This window comes from Lates calcarifer, linkage group LG23 (genome assembly GCF_001640805.2).
Source record: "Lates calcarifer isolate ASB-BC8 linkage group LG23, TLL_Latcal_v3, whole genome shotgun sequence".
In the NCBI taxonomy this organism is placed as follows: Eukaryota; Metazoa; Chordata; class Actinopteri; family Centropomidae; genus Lates; species Lates calcarifer.
In genome coordinates, this window is record NC_066855.1 from 192,597 (window position 1) to 218,886 (window position 26,290).

The 26,290-nt window shown below is 43.1% G+C and overlaps 1 long non-coding RNA gene across 1 annotated transcript in view; it reads left to right on the forward strand.

Annotated features, from left to right (window-relative positions):
* The window catches only part of LOC127139192 (uncharacterized), a 59,770-nt gene that overhangs the window by 22,460 nt on the left and 11,020 nt on the right, over nucleotides 1-26,290 (forward strand). The window lies entirely within an intron of this gene.

Sequence of the window (26,290 nt, forward strand, 5' to 3'; positions counted from 1 at the left end):
TAGTTTCTGGTGTGTTCAGGATGGAGTTTCAGCTCTAGGTTTGAAGTGGATTCTGTCTCTCGTTTCTGGTTTCCTGGTTATATTTTGATATCCCTGTCCCTGGTGCTCCTTGTGTAGCACTTCCTGTTTTATTCTGAAGTCTCCCTGACCAGCCAGTGAGTTTTTGTTGTACTTTTGGTTTTGGTTTAAATAAATTCCCTGACCAAACCTTGACGTCTGCACTGTGTGTACTGGTCCCTGTGTCACCCTGATCACAGCCTCTAGAAACTTATCCTGTTGAAAAATGCAACAAGCATCTGTGCTGGACGTCTGGTCAGAGTTTGGTTTGAGCGGTTAACAGCTCACTGACAACCCATCTCATTCTCTTTGAGTGTAACACACTAACACTGGTGTTAGAGCAGAGAGGACTGGACGTTAGCTCAGGCTCTGAAACCAGTGAAACGCCAGTTCAGGGAAATAATAACCCAGGTGATGAAGCAGGTCATTGTGGAAGCTGCTGCACAGAGAGCGGTCAGACTGCTGACGAATGAACGGCTGTCAGCACACAGCCTGGTCCTGTGCCTCGTCAGCGGTGAGAAATACATACGAGGAACCCACAGCTCATTAGTCTGCACACACAACACACACACACACACACACACACACACACACACACACACAGATAGATGTAGATGTGGATAGATGAGTGAACAGGTCTGTCAGAGCTCAGGTAAAACCAGGTCTGTGTCCTGATCCTGATCAGTCTGATAATCCTGAGGATCTACCAACCAAAGTACGACTGCAGCTCTGCTTTAAGATAACATGACCTGCTCCTCAGCTTAATCTGGATTTACCCAAAACCAACGTCTATACACAAGCACACAACAGGAGGTATATGACAGAGACGTAGCTTTGAGCACAGCTGTGCAACATTTATTAAAAGATAATCAAATCTAAAATGAATCATTTAAAAAGTTTGGTAAGAGACTCATGTAAATACTTTGTTGTTTTAAAGTTAGGGCTGGTTGAAATGCTAAAATGAGCAGGAACAGGTGCTCAGTAATTTTAATGCAGTGTGTAAAATATTTAAATGATTTCTAAACAAATCTAAAAGGTTAAAATGAAATGGGACCAACTGTTCGGGTGAGAGAGGTGTTCAGCTCCACTATCAACTAATACAACAAATACCAAACTGCATTCAAAGAGACAGAACGACAAACAGACTGCTGACCTCAGCCAAACACACAGAGATGCTGCTTGAGGACCTAAAGCATCATGCATTATCTTATCAGCTTGTTGTCACAGGCTGCCAGTGGATGAAGTGGTGATGTTAATGCTGCATCCTCCTCACTGTGACTGAGACTGACCATCATGAGAGGGAGAAGTAAAACAGAAGGTGACCTGAGCACCAGTAGGTGTCCTCATTCAACAGTGAGAGGAATCAGCCTGCAGATATTACATGACCACATCAGTTACAACACCTTGCAGCCTTAAATCCTGATCCACCAAATCCACTCACTACAGAAGGTCCAGTTACAGTTAGATCATCCCACTCAGCTCCAGTCCGACAGGTAGAATTCATCAATCACTCGTCCCATGATCTCATTCAAAGTATCAGTTTCTCTGAGACATTGTCTGCACAGCCAGTCCTGAAGCAGCTGCACTCAAGTCAAAGTATTTTCACTTTATAATCAAAAGTCTTCAAGAAGTCAATATACCACAAACCAATGTAACACTGAGTACTGTTGGTATGCATGTATTAAACAGAAAGCAAAGCATCATGGGGCATGGAGATGATCTGAACCTCATCCTCTCCTTTAAAACCCTCCATGTTCTTTGAAAAACAGATAGGAATCAGATGTTAGATGTGGAAGTCTGACAGACGTATCAGATCCGACTTCATCAGGAATAAACCTCACATATTTATTTTCCTTGCTTCTGTTCTGATGCACACAGCGACCGGCGGATGAAAGATGACGACGGAGAGATAATGTTCAGTTTGTATTACATGGAAATATGTCCAGTGTATTCTGTTCTTGAAACAGAGACGGGATTATTATCCACTTTATGAAACATACCATCAGAAACATCAGGTACATGCACAGCAGACCCTGGGAAACTAAAAGGAAAGGAAGTGATAGCACTCTACAGTAAACAAGCAGCGACAGGGTCCATAAGCTCGCAGTAACAGGAATGTTCATTTCCACACGTGTGATTCAGAGCAGCTGTCATGAGCTGCGTTACAGGAAATAACAGCTGCACACGTTGTGGAGTCGTTTCAGCTCCAGCTTCACCTCGGGAGCCTTTTGTCAGGGAGAGGAGAGCGAGAGACAGAAGGAGGGAATTTGTGTTGGTGTGTGTGATATTTACCTTCCACTTCCCACTGTATACAGTGTATGAAGCCCTCTGTGTCATGTATGTACACATTTAAACAAACACACGGTCTCTTAGTGCAGACTCAAAGTGTGTTCTGATGTGGGGGAGCAGCAGCAGACAGATCGATAGCGACAGTCGGTAATGACTGCTGTGATTCTGCTGGACCTTTGGGGGCTGACCCGGCACCTCCCCTCAAACTCACCACGGCCTCTGCAGCTCCTCCGTTCATTACCTCTGCTGGGGGGGGTTCTTCTTTCCTTCTTTCCTTTTCTGTGTAGAAGCAGTGAAGAAAGGTTTCAGAATCACACACAATGAGGTCATGACACTGTGCAGCTTATACACCCGCAAAGACATTTTCATCAGCCTTACCAAGTTCTTTTCCTCCATTACATTCGACTTTACACACCACAGCTCTGAGGATGATATTTTTCCTCCACTCTACTTTTACAATTTCTAGTTACTTCACTGTTTAAGAGATGATGAGTTGATGAAAAATCTTGCTCTGTCGTAGGATTTAGTATCCTGGTCCAGCCTCCATAACATGAATGAGTGAGCCACAGCTCACATTATCTCCTCTCTGCTGATATGCAGATAAGAGGCAGCATGAACCCTCTGGCATGAAACCACACAGCATTTGAGGAAGTGAAAGGTGAGAGAGGCTGGTTAATGTGGCCCTGAGAGGGCACCAAGTAGAACTTTCAGACCTGTTAAAGACCTCAGAGGTGTGGCCCAAACGTCTCCCTGTGGTCACGATAAAAATACCCGACAGAGTGTGCTCTGAGAGGGAAACATCGGCAGCCTCTGACCCCACTGAAGCATATTCCTCCTCTGACAGGACGAGTGTTCACTGAGTCAGGATGTGATGTGAGATTAATCCCAGCTGTAGCCCCGGGAGTCCAGGACCTCGCAACTATGATCCAATCACCCCAAGGCCAGGACGTTTTCTCACATCATGATCACTCCTCTGTCACCACGATCTCTCCATCCTCAGGTGGAAGGTGATGGAGGAGGAGGAGCGGAGGGAAGTTTTGTGTCATTATTCCGCCACAGTAAACTTTAGTGACGGTCCGACAGGCTCAAACACAGAAGTTACCTCGGTGATCTGTCATGTCTGAGCTGAGGAGAACTTATGTGTGAGCTCCTCAGGGAGAGAGGAGGCAGCTCGGAGTCCAGGTCTCTGCTCTCAAAATGTACTGAGACCACAAAGTGACACTTTTATAAAAGGTCAAGTGAAAGTCGCGATGAACCCAATGCAGCCTGTGGTGAGACACAGATGCAGTGGTTATTTAATAACCATAAACTACTGAGGTGCAGTGTGTTCAGAAAGTATTCAGACCCTTTGCTATCACACTTGAAATGTAGCTCAGGTTCAGGTGGAAAAGGAGGGGCTTTTGTGTGGGGGGCCAACAGGAAGTGAGGAACTGGCTCGGCTGGAGCCTCATGGTGGCGCCACAGGAACGACCGGGGTATCACTAAACTCAGGAGATTTCATCCTGTGACAATTTGATGACAATCAAACATGTAGCTGCTGAGATATGTACCTCAGGGTCAAAGAGGTGGACTGACTGATGGACATATTTCCAGAGCAGATATCATGGCTGAAAAGCATTTGTATTAGTTCCAAATTTACAACAGACTTAATAAAAGAGAGGGCAGGCAGACTCTGACTACATTCTTGACTGTCACTGAGTTGGAGACCAAATTGTAAAATAATTGTGTTTCTGTCTCCAGTTAAGTTTTATCAGATGTATGAACGCAGTTTTTCTTTAGGACTGTCTCTGTCACTTGGTGCTTGTCCAATCTAAGAAACAATGTGTGGTGGTATTTTGTGGCTTCACAGCTCCTTTAGAATATTGATGTGTCCACTGGCCATATTCCCATTTCACAGTGAGGGAGTAGACAGCCTTCATTAGAGCGTGTATCAGACGGGTTTTTGTGTCTCCATCAGTCACCGGGGATCCAGCAGTGGGACGTTCTCTGCTGGGCCACTTAATAACCCCTGCAGGGACAGTAAGTCCTGCCCATCCCTCACCCTGACACCTTAACAGCAGCCTAAAGTGGGACGGCATGATCTGTTAACTCATAATACTTTGTCCAGAGGAAGGCAGGCACCTCCGCCATCATCTCATAAATTACATCGTGATCAGGATGGAAGTAGGGCAGCGTGGCTGGAGCATCCTGTCATAACACTGCCTGATCGCAGGGCTGACACAACTGTAAGTGTGTCATGGTGACTGGTGTTAGCGCTCACCTAGAGGTGCTGTGATTGTTGGTCTAGATAACAGGCTGCAGTGTTTATAATGTGCAACACTCATCATCTACCTCATCTGTTGGATTATAGTGAATATTATTTCCAGTGGCTCTGTGACTTGATGCATTGGATGTGTCATTACCAATGTGTGTAGTTCTACATTTTGGACCGATTCACTTTCTCTGTAATGATTGGATCAGAAGGCAGATATCAGTCTCATGTTTCATCACCTGAAGCTGATTAGAACAATGTGCCCTCAGCCTCACCTGTTCTCATGAGATCTGGGTTGTGACTGAAAGATTGAGATTGTGGATTCAGGCGGCTGAGATGAGTTTCCTCTGCTGGGCTCAGCCTTAGAGTCAGGGTGAGGAGCTCAGAGTAGAGTCGCTGCTCCTTGTATCTGGTCAGGATCCTCCCGGGCGGCTTCCTTTGAAAGTTTTCTGGGAACGCCCAGCGGGGAGGAGACCCGGGGTAGACCCAGAGCTCACTGGAGAGATTATAAATCTCATCTGTTCTGAGAACGCCTCAGAATCCTCCAGGAGGAGCTGGAAAACGTTGCTAAGGAAAAGGACGTCTGGAATACTCCGGATAAGAGGAGGAAAATGATGATGATGATGATGGCTAGCCTAGCTAACACAGCTAAAGACACTGAGGACGCTCTAGCCAAACAGATGTAAAGAAACAAATGAGATAATCCCACCTCAGCACTCTGTAGGTCTGGACCTGGGTGTAATCCCATTCCTACATTCATCATCATCATTTCTGTTTCAGCTTTCAGTGTCCACACGTCATCCTCAGTGCAGCCACTGCTGTTCTCAGTGTTCATCTCATTATTCCACAGCCTTCATGAGATCCTATGACAGAGCACACTCATCTCTCTGAGAACAAACCTGAGTCATTCACCCCAGCTGCTCCCACTTAAAAGCTCTTTTCAGTTCCATGTATATGATCTTCAGACAGAGCTGCGTGTGTTGCGTTGCTCGCCGTGTCATGTAATCCTCTCGTCTTCTCTTAACCACACTGATCAGAAGCTCTAACTTGTGGTCTGTGTCAGTGTTGCGTCAGATTTGTCTGCATTAAGGAGGTTAGAGGGCGTCTGCTGGCTGAATGGAGATATCACACTCTGTCAGAGTTAAAACAGAATATCATATCACTGCTTCAGCCTCCATCCTCTGCTCTGTTTATCTGCCTTTTCCTTACTTTATCATACAAGTTTTTTAAATAGAATTTAGTCTTCTTGTTGGACTCTCATGTTTACTTGTTAAACACTTTGTAAACTCTGCATTTCTTATGATTTAGTCAGCACATTACAGGGATGGATTCATAAATAAAATAAGAAACCTTTGAAGATTTGAAGTGTGTGAATCAGTTGTGACTGCTGTTAGCCACTTACACTATGTACTGTATGTTTACATGAAAGAGTACGCTCTTTATAATGGGTTCCAGTGAGGGGGAATCTTAAAGCTGCAGCTGATAACATTTTAGAAAACATGGTGCTTCCAGCTTTGTTGTCACTGACACATCATAAAGACCCTTCTGTTTTTGCACACTGCACTGAGTTGTAGATTTAATTGTAAAAGGATAGAAGTTCAATTTTTCATGACCTTTAATTCATTACTTTGTAGAAGCAGTTACAGCTTTGAGTCTTAATGAGTAAATCTCTACAAGCACCTATCTTTGGGCAGTTTATTCCATCCTTCCTGGCAGATCCTTTCAGGCTCTGTCAGATTGGATGGGAATGTCTCTGAACTGACTTCTTCAGGTCTCTCCACAGATGTTCTGTGGGGTTTAAGTTGGAGACTTGTTCTGAAGCTGTTTTCTTGGCTGGATGCTTTGGGTCATTGTTGTGCTGAGAGGTGAACTGTTGTGTGAACTGTGAAGCAGATCTGTAATTCCAGAGCCAGTAGAGTGTTTAAATGCATCGTTAATACAGTATCCATGAGCTGAACCAACAACACCCAAATAATCAACCAAAAGTAAATAATCAATCAAAACTAAATCACAGTACGAGTCGTTGTATAGTTAAATTGAAATCAGGGGTGAGTGATAATCAGTCAATATGCAAATATGAGCATTATTATTCAATCAGCCAATCAGGAGTAAGCTAAAAACGTCAAAACATTCAATCATAAGCAGATTAAAAATATCACAGCCCAAGGTGTGACATAAGAACAGTGAAGACACTCACAGTGAAACACAACAACAGCACTGCTGGAGTTAAACTCAGTGTTAAACTCAGGGTGGTTGTGGTCGGCTTTGTTCTTTTGCTAAAAGCCGACAAAGCAGAAATACTTAAGATCAGATGAGAGGAGCGTTGGTTGCTTGGTAACAGGCAGACAAGTCGATTAGCGTTTTACTGAGATACAGGGATGAAGGAAGATTAGAGAGGTTTCGTACAGTTACACACAGCTGGTTTTAACAAACTCTGAACCTAAACCTGAGCTCTGAGTAGACCACACCTGCAGAGCAGCTGATCAGAGTTAGTCGACTCTGTGTGTTCACTCTGAGTTAAGGAAGTGTATGGTGACTGAACAAAAGCCATCATCAATGGATCTCTGATTGTGTGATTCACCTCAGCAATGGGTGAATAACAGCAGCAGCAGAGAGGAAGCCTGGGCAGGAATGTTTATTTCAGCGTAGTTCTCTCATTCATTATTTAGCAGAGTTGAATTTCCTTAATGGATGATAAAGCTGGAGTCCTGCTGTTTGTTGCACCCATCCATTATCTATACCACTCCATCCTGGAGCTAAGCCTGCTGTCTAACAACCCACACAGGCACAGGGAGAACATGTTAACTCCACAGAGAGGAACCACGGGTGAACCGGGGTCTGAACCTTCTTGCTGTGAGGCGACAGGAGTTACCCACTGCACAGTGACACCACCCTGTTTGTTTAAACCTTTTCCATCTTCCACATCTTGATCCTGCACATTTTAAAAAGCTTAACTGGATGATGGTGGAAAAAAGCAGCATTTCTAAGAATAATATTTGAGTCAACGCAACAAATTTCAAACCTTTTCGTTTCAGTAGCGTAATGGGTAAAAACATTTCTCTACAGTGCAGCAGTGGAGTGTAATAATCTGAGTGTTTCACCGAGCTGATTTAAAGCAGCTTTAAAGAAATGAAAGAAATGTCCTTTCATCACATCCTGTCATCTCTGCATCCTTTCCTCCTCCCTTCCCTCACACTGGTCACTGTGAGGATTCAAACACTGCAGCTGACAATACAACACTTCTCTGCTTAGTTTGGGCTTAATTACATTACATTTTCCAAAGGAGTGAATTCTTATCTCGTAATATTTGAACACACTGTGCAGTGTCTGATAATTCTTCAGACTAATGGATGTATTACTTCAACTAGAATTTCTGGAGAGCATTTTTTCTTTTCACTTGTACACACCCACACATCTCCCTGTGTTTCTGTACATGGGAGAAAATCTTACTTGCTCTCCATGAAACACCTTCCAGCAGCTTAATGTGTTAAACCCAGGCACAGTAAGAGGGTTTCCATCTGGTTCCCCTCCTGGTTTCTGTGCATTTTCTCACACTGTCAACAAAGAAAGAGCGAAAATATCAGAGAGAAAAGGTTTTACAGCTGAGATGATGAAGGTGGTGAATCGATAAAAGCAAAATGCCACAAAGTGCGATGGAAGCAGACTCTGTGAATAAATCATCATCAGGTTTAGTATAATGTCCACACATATACATGACAGACTGTGTGTTCAGTGTCCCAGTGTGAACTGAACAGATCTTACAGATGAGTGAAGATAGAAACTATCAGCTCTCTCTACATCTGTTGAGGCGTCTGTGGGTTCTCACCAAATGAAAGACCAAGACAACTCGAACTGCCTCGGATCAATGAAGATCCCAATCTCCAGCTCGACACGCCGATGACAAGAGTGATAAGTATCACGTTTAAAGCACACCTGCAGTCTTCACAGAGCCAACAGCATGAAAATTGATAAGGCCTGCAGGCTGTTCTCCTTGAATTAACCCTCCAGTTCTACACTCTGTGGTCTTTAAGGATTTCTCTCAGTGTCTGAAATGAGAGGAACATTTCCTTCATTTCCCCTCTGCTCAGTTTGGAGAGTAATCGCTCTCATGAAACGAAAACAAGCAAACAGATCTGTTTCCTGTGTCTGACGGTGCAGACACACCTGTCGGCTCTGCTGACAACCACATGATTAGACGCTGCAGAGGAGCTCATTTTCAAAACAACACCTTTGTGCTTCGCAAAATATCCTTGAGCACAGGAGCGGAGCTGACATCCCTGCGCTTAGCTAACGGACTTTTAACAACAGCATTCAGGGGAGATCTTAGTCAAGTTGTGCAGTCACACTCACAGGAAGGATTTTGTTGTTTCTGATTGTGTAAGAAAGATGAGTCACTGATTTTTATTTTACCATCTGTAGTCTCTTCATGTTTTAAAATTCAGCTGTGATGACAGTTGATCTAAATTTCCCAAAGTCTGCGACAGAATTTTAGTAAGTAGCCAAAAGAAACTGTTTCTGTGTTGTGTGATGATCCATTTTTCTGTTGATGCCACAGCCTGTTACAGCCTGTTATGGCTGGTTACAGCCTGTTACAGCCTGTTACATGTCAGTCTGTGACAGCCAACATGTGTTGAGCAGTGCAGTGACAGTCTGAGCTGGTTAAACCTCCACTCAATCCCCGTCTGGACTCCTCCTGTTTAACTGCTCTCATTTAAATATTTTCTGTTTCTACTGAAACAAAGGTTTCATTGTGGCCTATAATACAGAAGTAGGAAAACTGGAGCACTTTGTATTGCCAGTAACAGTTAATCCCAGCTGTACTGTATCCACTAACGCAGGATTCTTCTTCACCTCAAACCAGAACTTGTCCAAACTACATTCAAAGCATGTATGAAATACAATAGTAAGCATAGACAGTTCTGTCGGTGTTAATGCCTGAGGTGAGCTCATACAGAACAAATCAACTTCATGACACACAACTTTGTTAGCTGACGTTTCCTCTCTTTTTCGAACCAGTGCTCCGTCCTCTGAGGCTGCAGTCGACACACACCAAGAAAACTTCATCCTGGTCTAATAAAATCACTCTGTATGTGTGGATGTATGAATCAGTACCATGAGAAGCTTATGAGACAGGAGAAACAGGAGGACTGAGACGAAACCACCTTCATACCGTTTTCACAAAGTCAAACAGCAGTGAGGGTCAGCAGCTACGGAAAGAAAAGAAATAAAAATTCTTAAGTCAAGAGAAGGACACGCAGAGAGATGAACAGGAAGTCGAAAGGTCAAAGGAAACCTCAAAAGAAAATGGATGAAGGGACTTAAAGAAGTGAAAGTAGAGGGAAAAGAGAGGGGAAGGAGGTGGCATAGCATGGCAGGAGATGACAGGATGAATTAGGTGCAGAGACAGAATAATAAGAGGTCACATCTCAAACCTATTCACCCACAAGACATGTGGCACGTAGCTGTGCCAAACTGCCTCAGCTACTCACAGTAATTGGCCACTGTACAGCAACTCAGCAACGGTGGACACAATAAACATTTTAGACTGAAGTGATGAGACTAAACTCTGTCTCTCCTGATCCCTTATTCTGGTGTTACAGTAGATCTGAGTTCAATAAAAGTTCTTTGTTCTTTCACAGGCTGCATCACTGATGGAACCTTGTATTATTATTTTGCAGTTAGAAGCCGAGTGTAGCGTGGATACGCACGCACTTCTTATACAAAACATTCAAGTACTCTCAGAACGTTTCTGATGACCTGAATGGCCCCTTCACAATAACCAAGAAATCTTACTGTGTTGTGATGTACCAAGGTAATGTCCACTGAGCAACGATTAGTAAAGTGTTGTCTGTCTTTATGTAGTGGACAGTACACACTGTTTTTCCTAAGGAGTTTCTGTAGCATGATCATCAGTCTAATTGACACAAATCAGAGCAGGAGAATCTAAGTGCACCTCATCCTCAAAAACTGACACTTGTTCTACAAATCAAGTGTGTGCATATGTGATGTGTACAGTTAATACAGCATTGACAAAGCTGTGTGTAGAAAGCAGCCGGGGTTGGTTTGTGTTTGGCCACACAGGGTGGCGTCTGTGGGCTGATCGTGCCTCTACCTTTTCCCTCTTTATTTTGTTTGATGCCTGAATGGGCACACCTGCAGGTCTGCCAAGCTCCACTGCTGAGAGCTGTTTCACTTCAGCTGCCCAGGGTGTGTGTGTGTGTGTCTGTGTGTGTACAGTGTGTGTACTGTGTGTGTGTTCATTGTGTCCACTGTCAGTCTTATTTTCAGCTCAGCTTCAACAGAACTCGCCAGCTCAGTGCAACATTGTGTACTGGTGCAATAATTTGGCTCAGGTGATATTTGTATGCAGTACTTTTAGTACTATTGTGTGTGTGTGTGTGTGTGTGTGTGTGTGTGTGTGTGTTAAGTGACCACAGATCACAGAGACAGAATATCGGTTATTGCAGTTGACAGAGCATAAACTGGGGAGGAATCTATGTATGCAAGTACAGTGCATTCAGAAAGTATTCAGACCCCTTCACTTATTTGTTATGTTGCAGCCTTTTGCTAAAATCATTTAAAGGGGACAAGATATTTGCATCTTAACATCTTAGAAAAACTACTTTGCCTAAAATCTGATTTGATAAAATTGTACACTAATATCTCCAGCAGTACTAGTGTTAAATGATTTTAGCATAAAGAAAGGGAAGGAGTCTGAATACTTTCTGAATGCACTGTACATGTAAACACAAACACAGTCGCCCACAGCCACTAATCCAGGACAGCATCTCTGCAGTCAGGTGGTCTTCCTTCTCTGTTGTCTATAAAGTTTCCTTGTACAAGCAGCAGCAGCATCTCTACCTCCTCCTCTGTCACTTCTCCTCCTCTGTCAGCCTCTCTTCAACACTCATGAGTCAAAGGGGAGCATCAGAAATTCTGACAGCTGACAAATAGGCTCTGACATCAATTTACAGCATTGTTGACAGTGGCTGTTGATGCTGGACCGTCCTTTCACAGAGACATGTTTCTGATTGTCAGTGGGGGCCTCTCACTGTGGTTGGTGTTTGGGCTACATGAACAGTTGAAGTGAACACAGCGTTCTCAGTAAGAACTTTATTAAATTAGCAGTGGGAAAAGTTTGGTCAGGTTAGAGCTATTAGAGATTCATCAGAGGTGGCTGAGCGTGAAATGATTACATGGTGCCAGGATGTAAAGTGGATCAGTAGTAAACACAGGCTCTAAGTCCACGTCAGGGTGAACTGCACAAAGAGCATGTTAAACCTCAGCTCCAGCACCAGACAGCGTTTACTGGTGAGATATCAACTGACCAAACCTGTAGTTAAGCACAGTATTCCACAGTGTTTCAGCACTTCTCTGATCTACCACAGGAGGTCACAGATTTATAGAGCGGTGCCAGGTAGATCTTTGTGCTATTGATCCATCTCTAGATAAGATGGAAACGTGGCAGCTGTAAATGGAATAGTAAAAGCTTTAAGCTTTAGTGAAGCTGGGGGGTACCGGGGTATACGAGCATGTTCAGCCATGGAGCAGCGACACAGTATATCCTCACCATGTGACAGCTAGATTATCCACAGCCGCAGGGGATGCCTCTTACTGTATACACACAAACACACCCCCCTCCCTAAAGCAGCCATATTAGCATTGATTCCACATGTTTGCAGGTCATATTTATCAGGAAAACTGGCCCCAGACCCACTTTCCTCTCCTCATATGTGGAACCTATTTCCAGCAAGACCCATTTAAGAGAGACAAGAGGCCCCAGAGGGAATGCTAACACTTGTGCTGACACCATGGTACCATGTGACTTCTGGTTCTGTTACTGAAGCCACTTACTCTGTCTTGGCACCAGGCGCTATTTATACACCTTTCATCTGTAATGAAAAAAGAGACAGTGTAGAAAATGGATATTCTCCCTGTTGCATGTGGAATTCTCCGATGTCTGGGTGGTCTGTTCCTGGAAGGCCTGTGGATAACGGTGACACCAGAATCAGAACTCCAGACAGAGAGAATGTGTTTAAACTCAACTCATTATTATTGCCAATCACACACCCCCAACCTCTCTTATTCTAGCAACATAAAGCGTTAGCTTCTCTTACCTGGAGCAACAACTTAACTTCTAAGCTTAATCTCTGTGTTTAATCAATTATCAATTCACATTTAGAAGATGGATTTTTGACCTTTGTGGATTGATTCAGAATCTCCATATAGTTTGTCAGACCAGCTCTACCCTGCAAGTGAACACCTCTTATTAATGCAGCAGACAGAGACGACAGTTTCATGTGTGATGTTTGAAAATACAGTGACGATATTTTCTGTACGTGATGTTTTAGAGGATTGGGAACACGACATCGTGACTCTCGCTGCAGAACAACAAACTCTTTTTCTATTAGAGAAACCCTTTGGTGAAACTGCTCGTCTTGTGTCGTGGTCTGTAAATCCAAATGTTTTGTGTTCTGCTCTGAAGGTTAATACACTATGAGAGGGCTGAGATGGACAGAGGGGACAGAGAGCAGCCAGTCTTTCTTTGTTCTTTCATTTATTTTGGTATTTTCCTGGCGCTGTAGACATATTGCCTTTTCTTGATTGCATTGTCACAAACACCTGAGGGGAGTTGTTAACTCCTCACAGAGAGAATGAGCTCCCCAGGCCTGTGGGGTTTGGGATGGGTGGGGTCGTGGTGCAACAAGAAATGCTGAGGCAGGCAGAAACGTTCAAGGACTGAAAACAGAAGAGAAGAAACCGAGGCTCTGACTGTGTGTGTGACCATGAATATTCAAGTGTGATTATGAGGAGAAAAAGTGTTTCTGTTACATTTTTACAGTGTATATGTGTAAGATTGTGCGACTGATTTTAACCCCAGTTTAGTCCCCTAATTGTAGACAGTCAGATATCCTCAGTGGTGGAAAATACTAAGTATGTTCACTCGAGTACTGTACTTAAATGCAGTTTTGACTATTTCCATTTAATGCTCCTTTAAGGCCTTTTCACTGAGGACGCACGTCACTTTATTTTTTCAAGCTGTTGATTTTGTCATGAACGTGAACACTGTGCAATGAAAAAGATGGCTGATTTTTCTGAGCTTTCGCTCTGTGAATAAAGGCATCACTGTGTGACTGTAGTTGGTCTCCTGCCTCCTCAGATGTGGCAGTCGCCTCTCCAGAGGCGACTCAGACCTCAGACTGTCCCACAAACATCCTGAAGAAGATGTCCGCAGTCGGCCATGCTGCAGCTTCAGCTTCTGTATATTTGAGGGAAAGTATCTCACATTTTCACGCTCTATATTTACGTCATGTAGTTTGTGAAAAGGCCTTTTTACTTCCACTTCACTGCACAATAAAGGCCTACTATAAGTTTTAAGAATTTTGAGCAGCCAGCGTCGCTCAGAGGAGCTGAATGATAAACACATGCACGCACATGTTCAGTGCCTGCAGCTGTCTGTCCTCACAGGGGACGTTCTCAGGGACAGTATCCAGGCTTAGAAGCTCTCTGCTGGTCTGGTCTGGGACGGTGTGGCTGGTGTCTGGTAATGGTGGCAGTGGTAGTGGTGAGCGCGGCAGCTACAGCTACAAAACTGTGAACACACACACGTTGCACTCACACTCACACACCGGTTGTGTCCAGTCATGCAGTGCTAATGCGGTCCTGCAGGATGCTGTAATCAGTGTCGGGGCTGCGGTGCATGACAGAACACTGAGGAGTGAAATCTCAGTTGCAGGATGGGTCCTGACAGAGAGGATGAGAGGATGAGAGGATGAGGATGAGAGGACGAGAGGACGGAGGAGAGGAGCTGATGTGAAAACAAGAAAAGAGGCCAGGGGTTTGAAGTCGAGTGTGATATTCAAATGTTCCAGCTAGGTGAAGGGTCGGCCATGATTGAACAGCAGCAGATGTTTCCTGTACTGTTCAGCCGCGGTGGAAATCCAAAGAGAAAAAGTCTTTTCTCTCAGTGGATATAAAAGGGAGGATAAAACAACAGGAGTATTGGATAACAATAAATATCTGTTCTTTACTGTCTCTGTCTGTTCCCTCTGGTCCGGGTCAATAACAGCATTTAGTATCAGTGACCTGGCTCCATTATCCTGCCTGGGCCATGGTGAATGTGGCCCTGAGATGTAAAGTATTGCTCCTCTCTGTCTGTTTCATCTCCCACCACACTCTCCTGCGGGCAGCGGTGGAGGTCGTCCTGCGGGCAGCAGTGCAGCAGTGGAGGTCGTCCTATGGCTGCAGTCTGCTGAGTGTGAAGTGCAGGGTTAGACTGTGGACCTCAGTCGGTCTCCGGTGTCTCTCTCTGTTAGGGCCGATGCAGATGTGGGTGATTACAGCCTCCTGACGTCGCTTGTTGGTTTTCCGGCCCATTTTTTTGATGGAGTGATTTTGTACTTAATTTATAAGTAATATGTCAGTAACTATAACTATTTAAAGTGAGACTGTGTAACTAATGGGAAACACAAATACTACACCCTCCTGCTCAGTTCAGGATTTTTGCTGCCTCAGCTGTATGTGGTCTCTTCATTAACTTTATGCCCCCACTTGCGTTACTGTTACACTGCTACACTGATGTGCTACACTGTGGTTTAACAGACACTGTGGGAGCTGGACGAACAAATAAGTTCATTTCTTTAGGCCTGATTCTCCTGTTGTTGTCGAATATTTCTTGTTTGTCACAGGTGTGTCTCTTGTGGTTCTGTAGGTTGTTCTAACTTTGCTCGTGTCACCTCTGTTGCAGAGATGTGGGGGGGAGCTGTGGTAAATCTACACACTCACTCACTCAGTTCAGGAGGTTAACACACAACTGCCTCTGAAATCCTCCAGACCTGCTGGAGGATGTTGTTTTATAACTGATCTGAAGTCAGTGTCTCGGGGCAACAGTCCTCCCACCACCTCTCTGTCCTGAGCCTCCTACACTGTGCTGCCATCAGACGCCTGGTCAGAGCGAGGCCGCTGCCTCCACCTACCACTCTGAGACAGCAGACTGCAGTCAGGCCAGGACAGAGAGGATGATGGGAGAGAGAGATGGAGATATGAAGGAGCTCAGTATATTTACAGTAGTCCTCACCTCGGCCAAGTGCTGAGTGACTGCACGTGGTGACATGTAGGGAGGTGTAAGAATGCTGACAAATCACTGAAGTCACATTTTATCAATAACCACAAATTAAGGGTTTAAGACTCCACAGCATCTCATCACTGGACACTTGTCTTATCTACTCACATCAACTCATCAGTACAAGCAGGGAAAGTTACTTTTTTATGTTTTTAGCTCTTTAAAATTTCAAGAGTTGAGCTTCACTGAGACTCCATCATTGACTTAATCACAGGTTTTAATGAGCACTACGCTTTCATCTCAGGCTACAACTGTTACCTTCATCATTTATTAATCTGGTACTATTTCGTTTGACTGATTAACAGCTTATTATATTAAATGCTTAGAAACAAGAACAAATGCTTTTCAGAATTTCTTGAATCTTCACAGTGCTTATGTTGTCTGCCAGTGGCTGTGTGAGACTGTACTTGTTAGCTAAATGCTAATTGAATTTTACCTGATGATGACGCTGGAGAAGTTGGAGGATCACCACAGACAGACAGGGACATGCATGTCTGTAAGAAAGTCAGATACATCGTGTGGAAGACGTGTGTCTGTTATTTCACAGGACAAGTGAAAACTTGTGCTGCTGCTGCTGGTGAGTCTGATGACAGAGCAGGCTTCCTGACTGACATGAGCTCTCAGCAGTGATTGTGTACAGCAGACTTTACCACTCTTCTCTGCAGTGAGCTTGTACAGGCGACAGACTTTCTGTTTGATTAAATATCATCATGACTTGATTTTGACTCTTACATGTATGGACAGTCAGATGTGGATCTTATGCAAGGAAGCTCACATGCAATGGATGGTCCTGCTGGTGTCTTTGTGGATATGAGTAATTGACATTTAATGATTCTGTACAACATCACAGTCGACAAGAGTCTGCTGTTTGTTATCTGTGATTGGATGTGGTCAGTGTGGGATGAGGACGTGTTCTGATCTGAATAGGACAGCTGTTTGTGTTGTGGCAGGGTGAGGGGATGAGGCCTCAGTATGCAACACTGAAATATGTGTCAATCCAGAAAACAGCCTTTTTCCAACAGTATGAATTAATGTATCTCCTCAACCAATAACCATTTTCATAGTGAGAGGATCACTCAGAACCGTCTCTGCACTGTGACAGTATCAACATGCCTGTGGGCGATTAAAGTGTTTATGAGGCTCTGTCACCACAGTCGTCTCTGTCGGGATGGGTCGGCATCCATATGTAAATGCCGCGCTCTCCCCGGCTGTAAACGTGATTAAACTTCTGTACCAGGCCTCTACTGAGCGATTGCCCAAGTTCAATGCAATTTTACGTAGCAGCAGATGAACGATGTCACTCACTGCCAGAGTTACACAGCTCTGGCTAATTCATCACACCGGCTGAATACAGACATCCATACCAAGAGCAGGGAGCAGCAGGGTTACAGTTACCAGCGCACTCAATCACATGGAGGGAGCAGACCCCGTCTCTGTTTTTCTTCATCACTCAGATGCAAATAAAAGACATCCATCAAGTGTGTGACAGCCCTCAGCAGATACCTAACTGCTAGCATAATCATTAGCTTGCAGTGCTCACACTGACTGGGGGCTTTTTAAAGACTGACTGCTGGTTAGCCACCTGGTCGCTCTGGCATGCAGGTGTATGTGTGTGTGGTGTGTTCACCTCGTGCACTCATGGATGTGAAGCAGCTTTTCATGCTGCAGGTTGAAGAGAAGTATTTCTTCTTCTCTTTGTTGGGTTTCAGGTGCTCCAACCCGTGGGGTTAGTACAGGGTTAGTACTGAAAGGAGAACAGAAGTCTGGTCCCTCTGCTGCATAGATAATGTTAGATGACTGGAGGTCTGAGCACAGTGTTACAGAGAGATGCTTACAGTATGACCACACTCAATACTCAGAAACTCAATATTACACTCTGTAGAAACCTCAACTTTAAAGGTAGCGTGAAAGAAAACGTTCAGAGGCGTCTTGTGCAGTGACAGCTGATCACGCTACGACTGCTGACGACAAACTGTGCAGAGGTCGAGAGACTGAGTAAAAAGGGAATAATTAAATTAAAGACGAACCTCAGGAGAGAAAACTCCTTTTTGACCAATCTTGAAAACGTTCTGATTGTCAGGAGCCAGTGGTGATATTTCATCATGTAAAAACATTAAGCATGTTTTTTCTCTCCTGAGCCTTGCACCATACGATGCAGCTGAAGGTTTTTTTTAATCATAGGAATATTTCTCACAAAACACTCTTCACCAAATGTGGCTGTAGATGCATGGATTTATGTTGTTTATGAAATGAAATGATTCTCTGCTGTATCTGCTCCCTCTCTCTCCTGCACCTCCAGCCTCGGGCTATTGCTCATCCCTTGACATTATCATTGAGTTTACAGGGAGAAATCTAGAAATCTAGAAGTTTCTCTGTGCTCTCCATCTCCCTGGGAAATCTCTGAGGGACCAATCAGTGGCTCAGTAATCCTGGCGTCTAACGTTAGCCTCTGTCTTCTCACAGCCATTCCATAATTCCACATCTCCCACAGACTATTCAGAAGCATTTACAAGGATGGAAATCCATTGTTGTTTTCCTCACTCTGTTTCCAAGGCTTGAAATATTCAGATTGTGTCTCAGTAGAGACAAACAGCTCCCTGTCTGACAATCTCAAACATCTCTCACGCTGTTCTTTTAAATGAAAAACATGGCATGGCATAACAAATTAAAGTCTAGGTACTAGTGTGCACTAGTGTGGTGGATTATTAAAACAAATTAATTGATTAATTGAATGTAATAAATATGATAAATGGACTTGTACATCATAAAAATATACACATGCAACAGTCTAAGTCATCAGGGGCAGTTTTAACAGAGGATTCATTAAATACTTTAAAGTCTTTGGATGGTACACTGGACTGTTTGGACTTGGAGCCCAACAGAGCCGGTGACTGCAGAGGCTACTGACAACATGTATACAACACAGAGAGACAAACACGAGCTCATGAGTGTGAACAAAGAACAACTCACAATATCCAGCTCCATATTAATATCACGTGTGATGAAGTGCTAAGAGAGAGCCTCAGGCAGCAGAAGACAGAAGGTGATGAGGAGGACGGGAAAATCTCTGAGAAGACCAAAACCCTCCACAGGATGTATCATCAGCAGATAGAGGAAGTGCTGATATCAGGAAATCCTGCCAGTGGCTAGAAAAGGCCGGGCTACTGTCATCAGAGCAGGCTGCTGTACTGATGGAAGGCTAAGGAATGTATTCTGTATTCCTCTCAGTGTAAGGCCTTATGGTCTCACTGCAGAGTAATGGAAATTATTTTAAAATCAGTTCTAAAAGAAGCCTGGAACCAGAGTGCTGATGTTAAAATCAATGTAGTGTGAGTACAGAATCTGGTTTGTAAGAGAGGAATTTCATACAAAATTGAATTCAACTGGAAGAGTGTGGAATTTACATTATTAAAACACTACAGCAGAATCCTTCCCTTCGTCCCATCGGACTCTCAGGGATGGGAAGGTGGTGACGATGCTTTGTGCTGTAGTCAGCTCATCCAGTCTGGAGCTGGCCCAGTTTGTAAAAAATGGATCTGTGCTGGTATTGGCCACTAGCACCAAAGGTCACTGGCCCAAGTCCGTTGTGCAGATCTGGCCCGGAGCCTTCATAAGTTCTGGGCCAAATAATATCTGGGACACCTGCAGTCTCACACCTCTTTAAGTAGTGACTGTGGGGGCTGAGTGTGTTTTTCTGTGTTAATGGGAGGCTGTGTAGAGGGACAGATTATTCATCTTACTGCAGTTATTTTGCGAATGTTTCTCATTGTTTTGAAATGCTAAGTCATTATTTATTATGTACATATACTATAGCTGTAGAAATTCAGTAGGTAGCAGCACAAACCTTTGATGGTTCAGCCTATATTGACCTTCGTCCAGCAACCGCAAAGATTTAGGCGAGGAATAATGCTTTTTAAACATGGCGTCCCAAATAAGATGTTTGTGAGAGTGTAAAACTTCAAGGGCCAAAAACATATGAGTCTGATCCATCTGATCTGACATGGACTGACCCTGTGTCTCCTGCTGACTAACCCAGCATCAAGTATTACATCTATAAACATCCCTCTGAAGTGTGAACATGACTGCATGACGCTAAGAATCTGGCGGTTTCCTGGTGTAGTTCCCAGTCCTGGCCTCCAGGACCTGGAATTTCTTGTCTGGGAATAGTTTACTGTATGAGCCAGTCTGAAGACACAAACATGTACCCACAACTTGAGCTGGTTCCAGATGATGTAGTGGTAGTCTGGCCTGATGCTGCTGTCTCTTACTGTTTGCCCACTGATCTCCAATGTGTATTTCAGCTTCTTGTAGCACAGCAGACAGCTGGATTACTCCATGCCTCCTCAGTGAAGGGGAAACAAATGTTGTGGTTAAATAAGCATGGCTAAACCTCACACACCAGCAGGAAGACGCAGAGACCCGAACCTGAACCCTGCAAAATAAATGTAAACTGTAACTGAAACGTACAAGCACACAATTGAGATGTTTGTATCACTTTGCCTGCATTAGGGCCGACTGGAACAGGAACCAGGAAACGCTTCATGCTTCTCTGCAAGTCTATTATCCATTGTGGGGCCAAAGTAGATGGGGTGTTGCAGCTGGCGCGACAAAATGAGATTTATCTCTTTGGAATAGAAAAAGACAGTCATTTTCCCACCACTTGCTTCAGTTAGTCGGGGAAGGGGTGTGTGTGGAAGGAGTGAATTAGCTTGCGTGGAGATGCGGGACAGAATAGAAAAGAAGCGAAAAAGAGATGCACACTGGGGAAATTACTTTCTCCTAATTGTGGGTTGGACAATTTAATCCTGTCATAAAAAGAGCCCTGGAGAACTGGTGAGGAGACAGAACATTTTTATTGACTAAAGCCATCTGATATCTGAGTAAATTAAACTGGACAAATACACACAAACTGCTGCTGGAGAGCTCACTGCTGATTGCTTTATACACACAGATTGAATTGAAATATTTGGGGGCTCAGGCCTACAGGTGCTGCTGTCGAGAATATGAGAGATATTCATTTTGAAGGAAACCTCTAAGTCAAGTCATTACCGGAACATCAGCAGAATAAATACTCTGAGATGTTTAATAATAATAATCTGCCAACATCTCTGCTTCACACTGATGTTGACTCATCATTTTTAGGTACAAGCCCACTGGGATTTCCAAGCAGATAAACCTTAATGCGTGTGATCACAACTTAGTCACTTTCTATCCATGTTAAAATAAAAATATCTGCAGAGGGAGGAGGTCATCAGAGAGAGTTGTGTGTGATGGTAAACTCACTCAAGTGACAGGCTCCTTCCAAAGTCTGGTTACTGGGCAGGCTGTTGTAGTGGCAGTGCCAGAGCTGTGGAAAGCTCTGAACAGATGGTTTCTCTATGAGCTGAACTGTACAGAGCATCTACCCTCAGGCATCTACATGTGATTTCATCACAGGCTGAGCAGAAATGACAACAGGCCCTACAAAGGCAGGTGCTTTGGATTAAGCTTTCATTATCAGGGTGTGATTAATGAGCTTCACATCATTCCCAGAGTCAGACTTAACAAGAGACAGACAACAACCCGTTTCTACACAGATACACAGAGAGAAATGTGTGTCTCATTTCTGAATTGTTTTGTTGTAATGTTATACCTTATATTAACAAAGTGTTGAAGCCTTGAGCATCTGTGATGATGTCCATGACACTGGTTGACTGACAGCTGGGAGGTGGTGCTGCTGAATGGAGAATGTATTTTATTAAGGAGCGATTCATCCACAAAGCTTCAAGTCTCCACCATTATCTGCTTCTTTTATGTCACTCAGTTTTTCAGGCTGTTCGAGTTTATATTCCACTTGGAAAAAGGAATGAATCCCACTAGATGTTACTTTTACTTTATGGTATTTCAACATCTGCTGATTCACTGGCAGCTCCTGTGTGTTTTTCTGTTATCCATCTCAAATGTGTCAGAGCAGATATGCTTGTTTTTCAGTCAGTCCAGCTGTCTACACAGGACCTATAACAGCTACACACTCGTAAATAGTTTTAGAGCTTCAAGTCTGTTTTCTTTGACCAAGGATTTTAAATATATCAATAGATTAATACAGTAAATCCAGTCTAAAATCGGAGGTTTCTGCAGGTCCAAGTACAGATGATTGTTACATGTGATGAGTACATCATCTTTACGTTTTTAGTATCAGTCATTACGGATAGAAAAAATGTAAAGGTGATCAAATTAGCAAGGTTTAGTAACAGCTGGTAAAATGAGGTGAAAAGGCTGTGAACTGCAGTGACTAATGAATCCTGACATGTCTATGAATGAAATGTAAAGATTTATCTCGCATCAACCCAGTCATGAGCAGGTAATGAAATGTCTTTGCCTAGTTGAGCTGTGTTGTCTTTGTTTCAGGCGTCCATCAGAGATGAGACAGACCCCATACTGCTACTCAAAGCACACAGCTGTTTCATCTGACTGTGTGTCAGACAATGTTTATAGTACACTCTACTTGGCTTCATTAAATATCAGGTCTCTGGCTGACAAGTCACGATCAATTAATGATGTTATTATCGAGAAAACCCTTGATTTTATGTCTTTAACTGAAACCTGGTTAAATGTAATCAATAGTGCATATTAGCCCTTATTGAATCAGCTCCCCCACAGCCTCACTGAGGTCAGAGTACACTTTATTTAATATCATCAGTGCAAACAGTCATATAGGAGAGATTGACACCTGTGAATATGTTGAGCTTCAGTTGAGATCATCTCATCAGGCAATCTCAGTGCAAACTGTTTTGATGGCTCTGTTAGACGACTGTCTGCACGTACGCCTTCACTTCCTGTCACTGATCTTATAGACTGCTTCAGTTCTAAAGCTCTGTGTATGTTATTGATGCTGTTGACTCTGGTAAGAAAAAAGCAAGGTGGAGGAATGCCACCATAGGAAAAGCTCAAAGAAGATAATACAGGCAGAACGCAGGTGGTGAAGAACCAAACTGGTACAGGAACTAAAAAGGACACAGCAGACCTTTTTCTCTGAGATCATTCATGACAATATCAATAATACAGACATTTATTTGACAGACTGACAAACTCCTGAGCATCACTGGCTCTGAACTGTTATTCACCAACTCATAATGATTCTGGATCTTTTTTTTCACAGATAAAGCTCTGACAGTTTCTAACTCCATCTCAGGCTAAACAGCTCTGTTGTCTGTGCCTCCACAGAAGACCTCGTCAGTTCATTTCATAGATAATGCAACCTGAGACAGAAACTGTTCAACACCTTAGGCATAGCACCTGCTGCCTTGATACTACAAACTTTTTAAAAGGTGTTTTTAACTACATGTACTACAGAAAGTCAATAGTTCTCTTACGTCAGGTCTCGTGTGGATGCCTCAGTAATAAATGGCTACAGGCCTGTATCAAACCTACCATTTTAAGGCAGGATCACTGAGAAGGTTGTTTTTCAGCCTCAATTCTTTGTTCAGGCAAAACAACTTCATGACTGTTTTTCAATCTGGATTTCATTTAATTATATCTTGTATTACATATCCCAGCTTTGAAAAGGCAAAGTGATGTCAAATTAAAACTGAGCTGATGTGTGGTCTCTTGTGTCTTGCATTAATATTCAGTGGCTGATGTAAACAAAACCAGTTTTAGATTGAGTCAGAGCACAGGCTGCTTCACAGGTTGAGTTGAAGTGCAAACATCTAAATGTGTGTACTTCAGAGACTCATTTCAAAACAACAGGGGTTGATGACAACAGTTTATATGCTGAGGCAAAATGGGTTTTTCTAAAGACGGTAAGAAACGACCTGTTTCCTCTCACAATAACTGACTGATGATTAATGAGAACAGCAGTTTATTCTCTGAGCTGCTCATTGGCTTCCACCGGTGTGAGGAGTCTCTGGATCTTCACCTCCTGCCTGGTGTTTGAGTTTCCTGTTAGCTGAGCACACAAGAGAAGAGTTTGTGTTTAATGCCTCAGCAGTCTCTCTCAGCTAATTAAACATCATCCTTGACCCCTCCCCTCACAGGTAGCTGAGCTAGAGCTCCTCACAACTGGAGACACCTGAATATGTAGCGTTTACCCAGACAGAAAAAAAGAAGAAGAATATTATAAGAGAAAAGAATATCAGAATATCAGCACAACTCAAACACCCCTAGATTGTTATTTGTTCTGTCTTCAACAAACCAGTAGTTTTTTGCACAAGTTTATTTTTGTCTAGAAACCAGTTTTCCATTTCCTTTTCATATGTGTGGAACTACGAAAAGACCACCATTAAGAAAAATAATATTTCAATCTTTAATACTTGTCTAGTCTGGTTTATTTCATAATGTACTTTTTCAGACATCTTTTTAACAGGACGTTGAGTCTCCTCATCTATTAGCCATCACATATCTGTGTGAGTAAAATGCAGTGTCAGTGAAAATGGGACACCAGGAGTTACTAATGTAGCTGGTATTGAGAGCATAAGAGTCATGTCAAACGTATGTCCAAAATAGCCAAGATTTATAATTTAAATATGCTCATAAAATGCATTATTTGTATTTCTTACTTTTATTGTAGCAGTGTAATGGAATTCATTTAAAATATATATATATATATCTTGTTTAATTTTAAAATGACCTTTTTAAGAAGTGTTTTCATTTCATCCTGGAACATTTCCCCCAGAAAAATGGTACAGTAAAATCAGATGTAATGGGCAAAAACAACATGAACATAATATGAAATTATATTTTTAATGCAGATGTTGAAGTTCCATGTGTATGTAGCACACTTAGCATCCATTTCATACCAGCAAACTAGATTTCATTCATCACTGCTACATTTCTCATATCTCAGTCAGCTGCTATGTTCATGTATGGTGACCAAATCCCAGTAATGAGACTCTGATGTACTTCATCCCCATCCATGACCCAGTAGATTGATTGACATCTGCCCTGTTCAGCTCTCCTGCAGAGATGGATCTGCTTTGTTCTCCCTGTGGGAGCTGAGGAGAGATTCCTGCAGCCGGTGTAGCTCTGAATGTGCTTTCAGGGAGCTTTGGGCTTAGGCTTTGAAGCAAACTGTGAGGGCCTGACTGCTGCAGCCCTCTGAATGTGAGGGTGTGTGTGTCTGTGTGAGACAGCCTGACAGAATTACAAACATGATTCTGCATGACAATCCACCCACAAACCCCTAAATGTTTGTCAAGAGTCTTTTTTTCAGTGTTGTGTCATATGTTCTTGTCAGAGATGGAGTGCTTTTCAACATGAGGGTGCCTCACATTTATCTGTGTGATAGGTGATTTTCCTGTGAGGATGGGGTAGATACTTATCTGAAGGAATACCTGTCAGCAGCAACATGCTTAATTCTCCTGAGATTGATGTATAAGAATCTGATTCAGTCCATCCTGCTATACAGACTTTTCCCTTATTTTTCTTCATCCACCATTTTAAACAATGAATACAGAAAACACAATGTGCCTCAGTTCTTTTATCCACACTTTACTTTTCTTCACTCGGGCTTGTCTAGTTTTCGCTGGTTTGCCGTTGACAGGCATGCATCTCATGCATCTCATCAGTGAAAGAACAGCTGTGTTATTGGTGGATCCCTCCCTCTGTGTAGCTGACTGTACTCGGCCAGATCCTCTATGAGATAATAAAAGTCTCCAGATACATTCTCTCTAGGAGAAGATCATGTACTGTTCCACATGATTAATAAAAATCACTTGCAAACTTTCATCTCACAACTGAGCCCTGCATTTGAACAGGGGAAATAAATCCTCCTGACTAATGAGAGCTTTAACTTTGGCTATTTTCTGGGCCAGACACTTCTAAAGCTCCTGAAACTACATTTAGACTGGGATTCCTCTAAAATCTTTACCAATTAACATACTGTGGTTGCTTACTTTGCAGCTTGTTAAAGGGAAATGCAGGTATTTGTCGAGCTGTGTGCTATTCACATATTTTTGTCTTTTGGTCATGATAAAATTTTACTCATCACCTCCGCCGTAGAAATTTGGGAAATACAGACGTCAAGGAAGCAGAGTAAGATGTCTGTTATCTATAATGGATCTATGTTGGTAACTATGGTAATACATCAGTACAATGGGCTTATGTCCAGGCAGTGACAGGGCAGTTAATGTTGTGTTTGTTGTTATGCTGTCCCCTTTAACCCATGTTGGCAGTCAGCGATTAAAGCAAGTTGAGCTCACAAGACTCTGGTCTTTATTTGACGTGGTGTCAGAGGTTGAGCTTTGACAGGCCAGGGAAGACTGACCTGCGGGCAGCAGCTTCTGCATTACCACACTGAAACTTTCTGAGACTCCTACTGGCAGTTAACCTTCAGTCTAGACCAGTAGAACATCCCCTCTATCATGTTGCTAAAAAAGCAAAAGAAATCAAATCTCTTTCTTTGATTCCACGTGTGAAGAAGACCAAATGGTTGATCTCTGAAAGGACTCTCCTGCTCCTATAGCTAACATCACACCAACATGTGTTGGAAAACTAGAAAGAAAGTCTAATGGGAAGTAATTTAACTTACTAGTCTGAATTAGCCATCGCAAACATTAGCAAATAGGACAAAAACAATACCATCCTACTGGCTC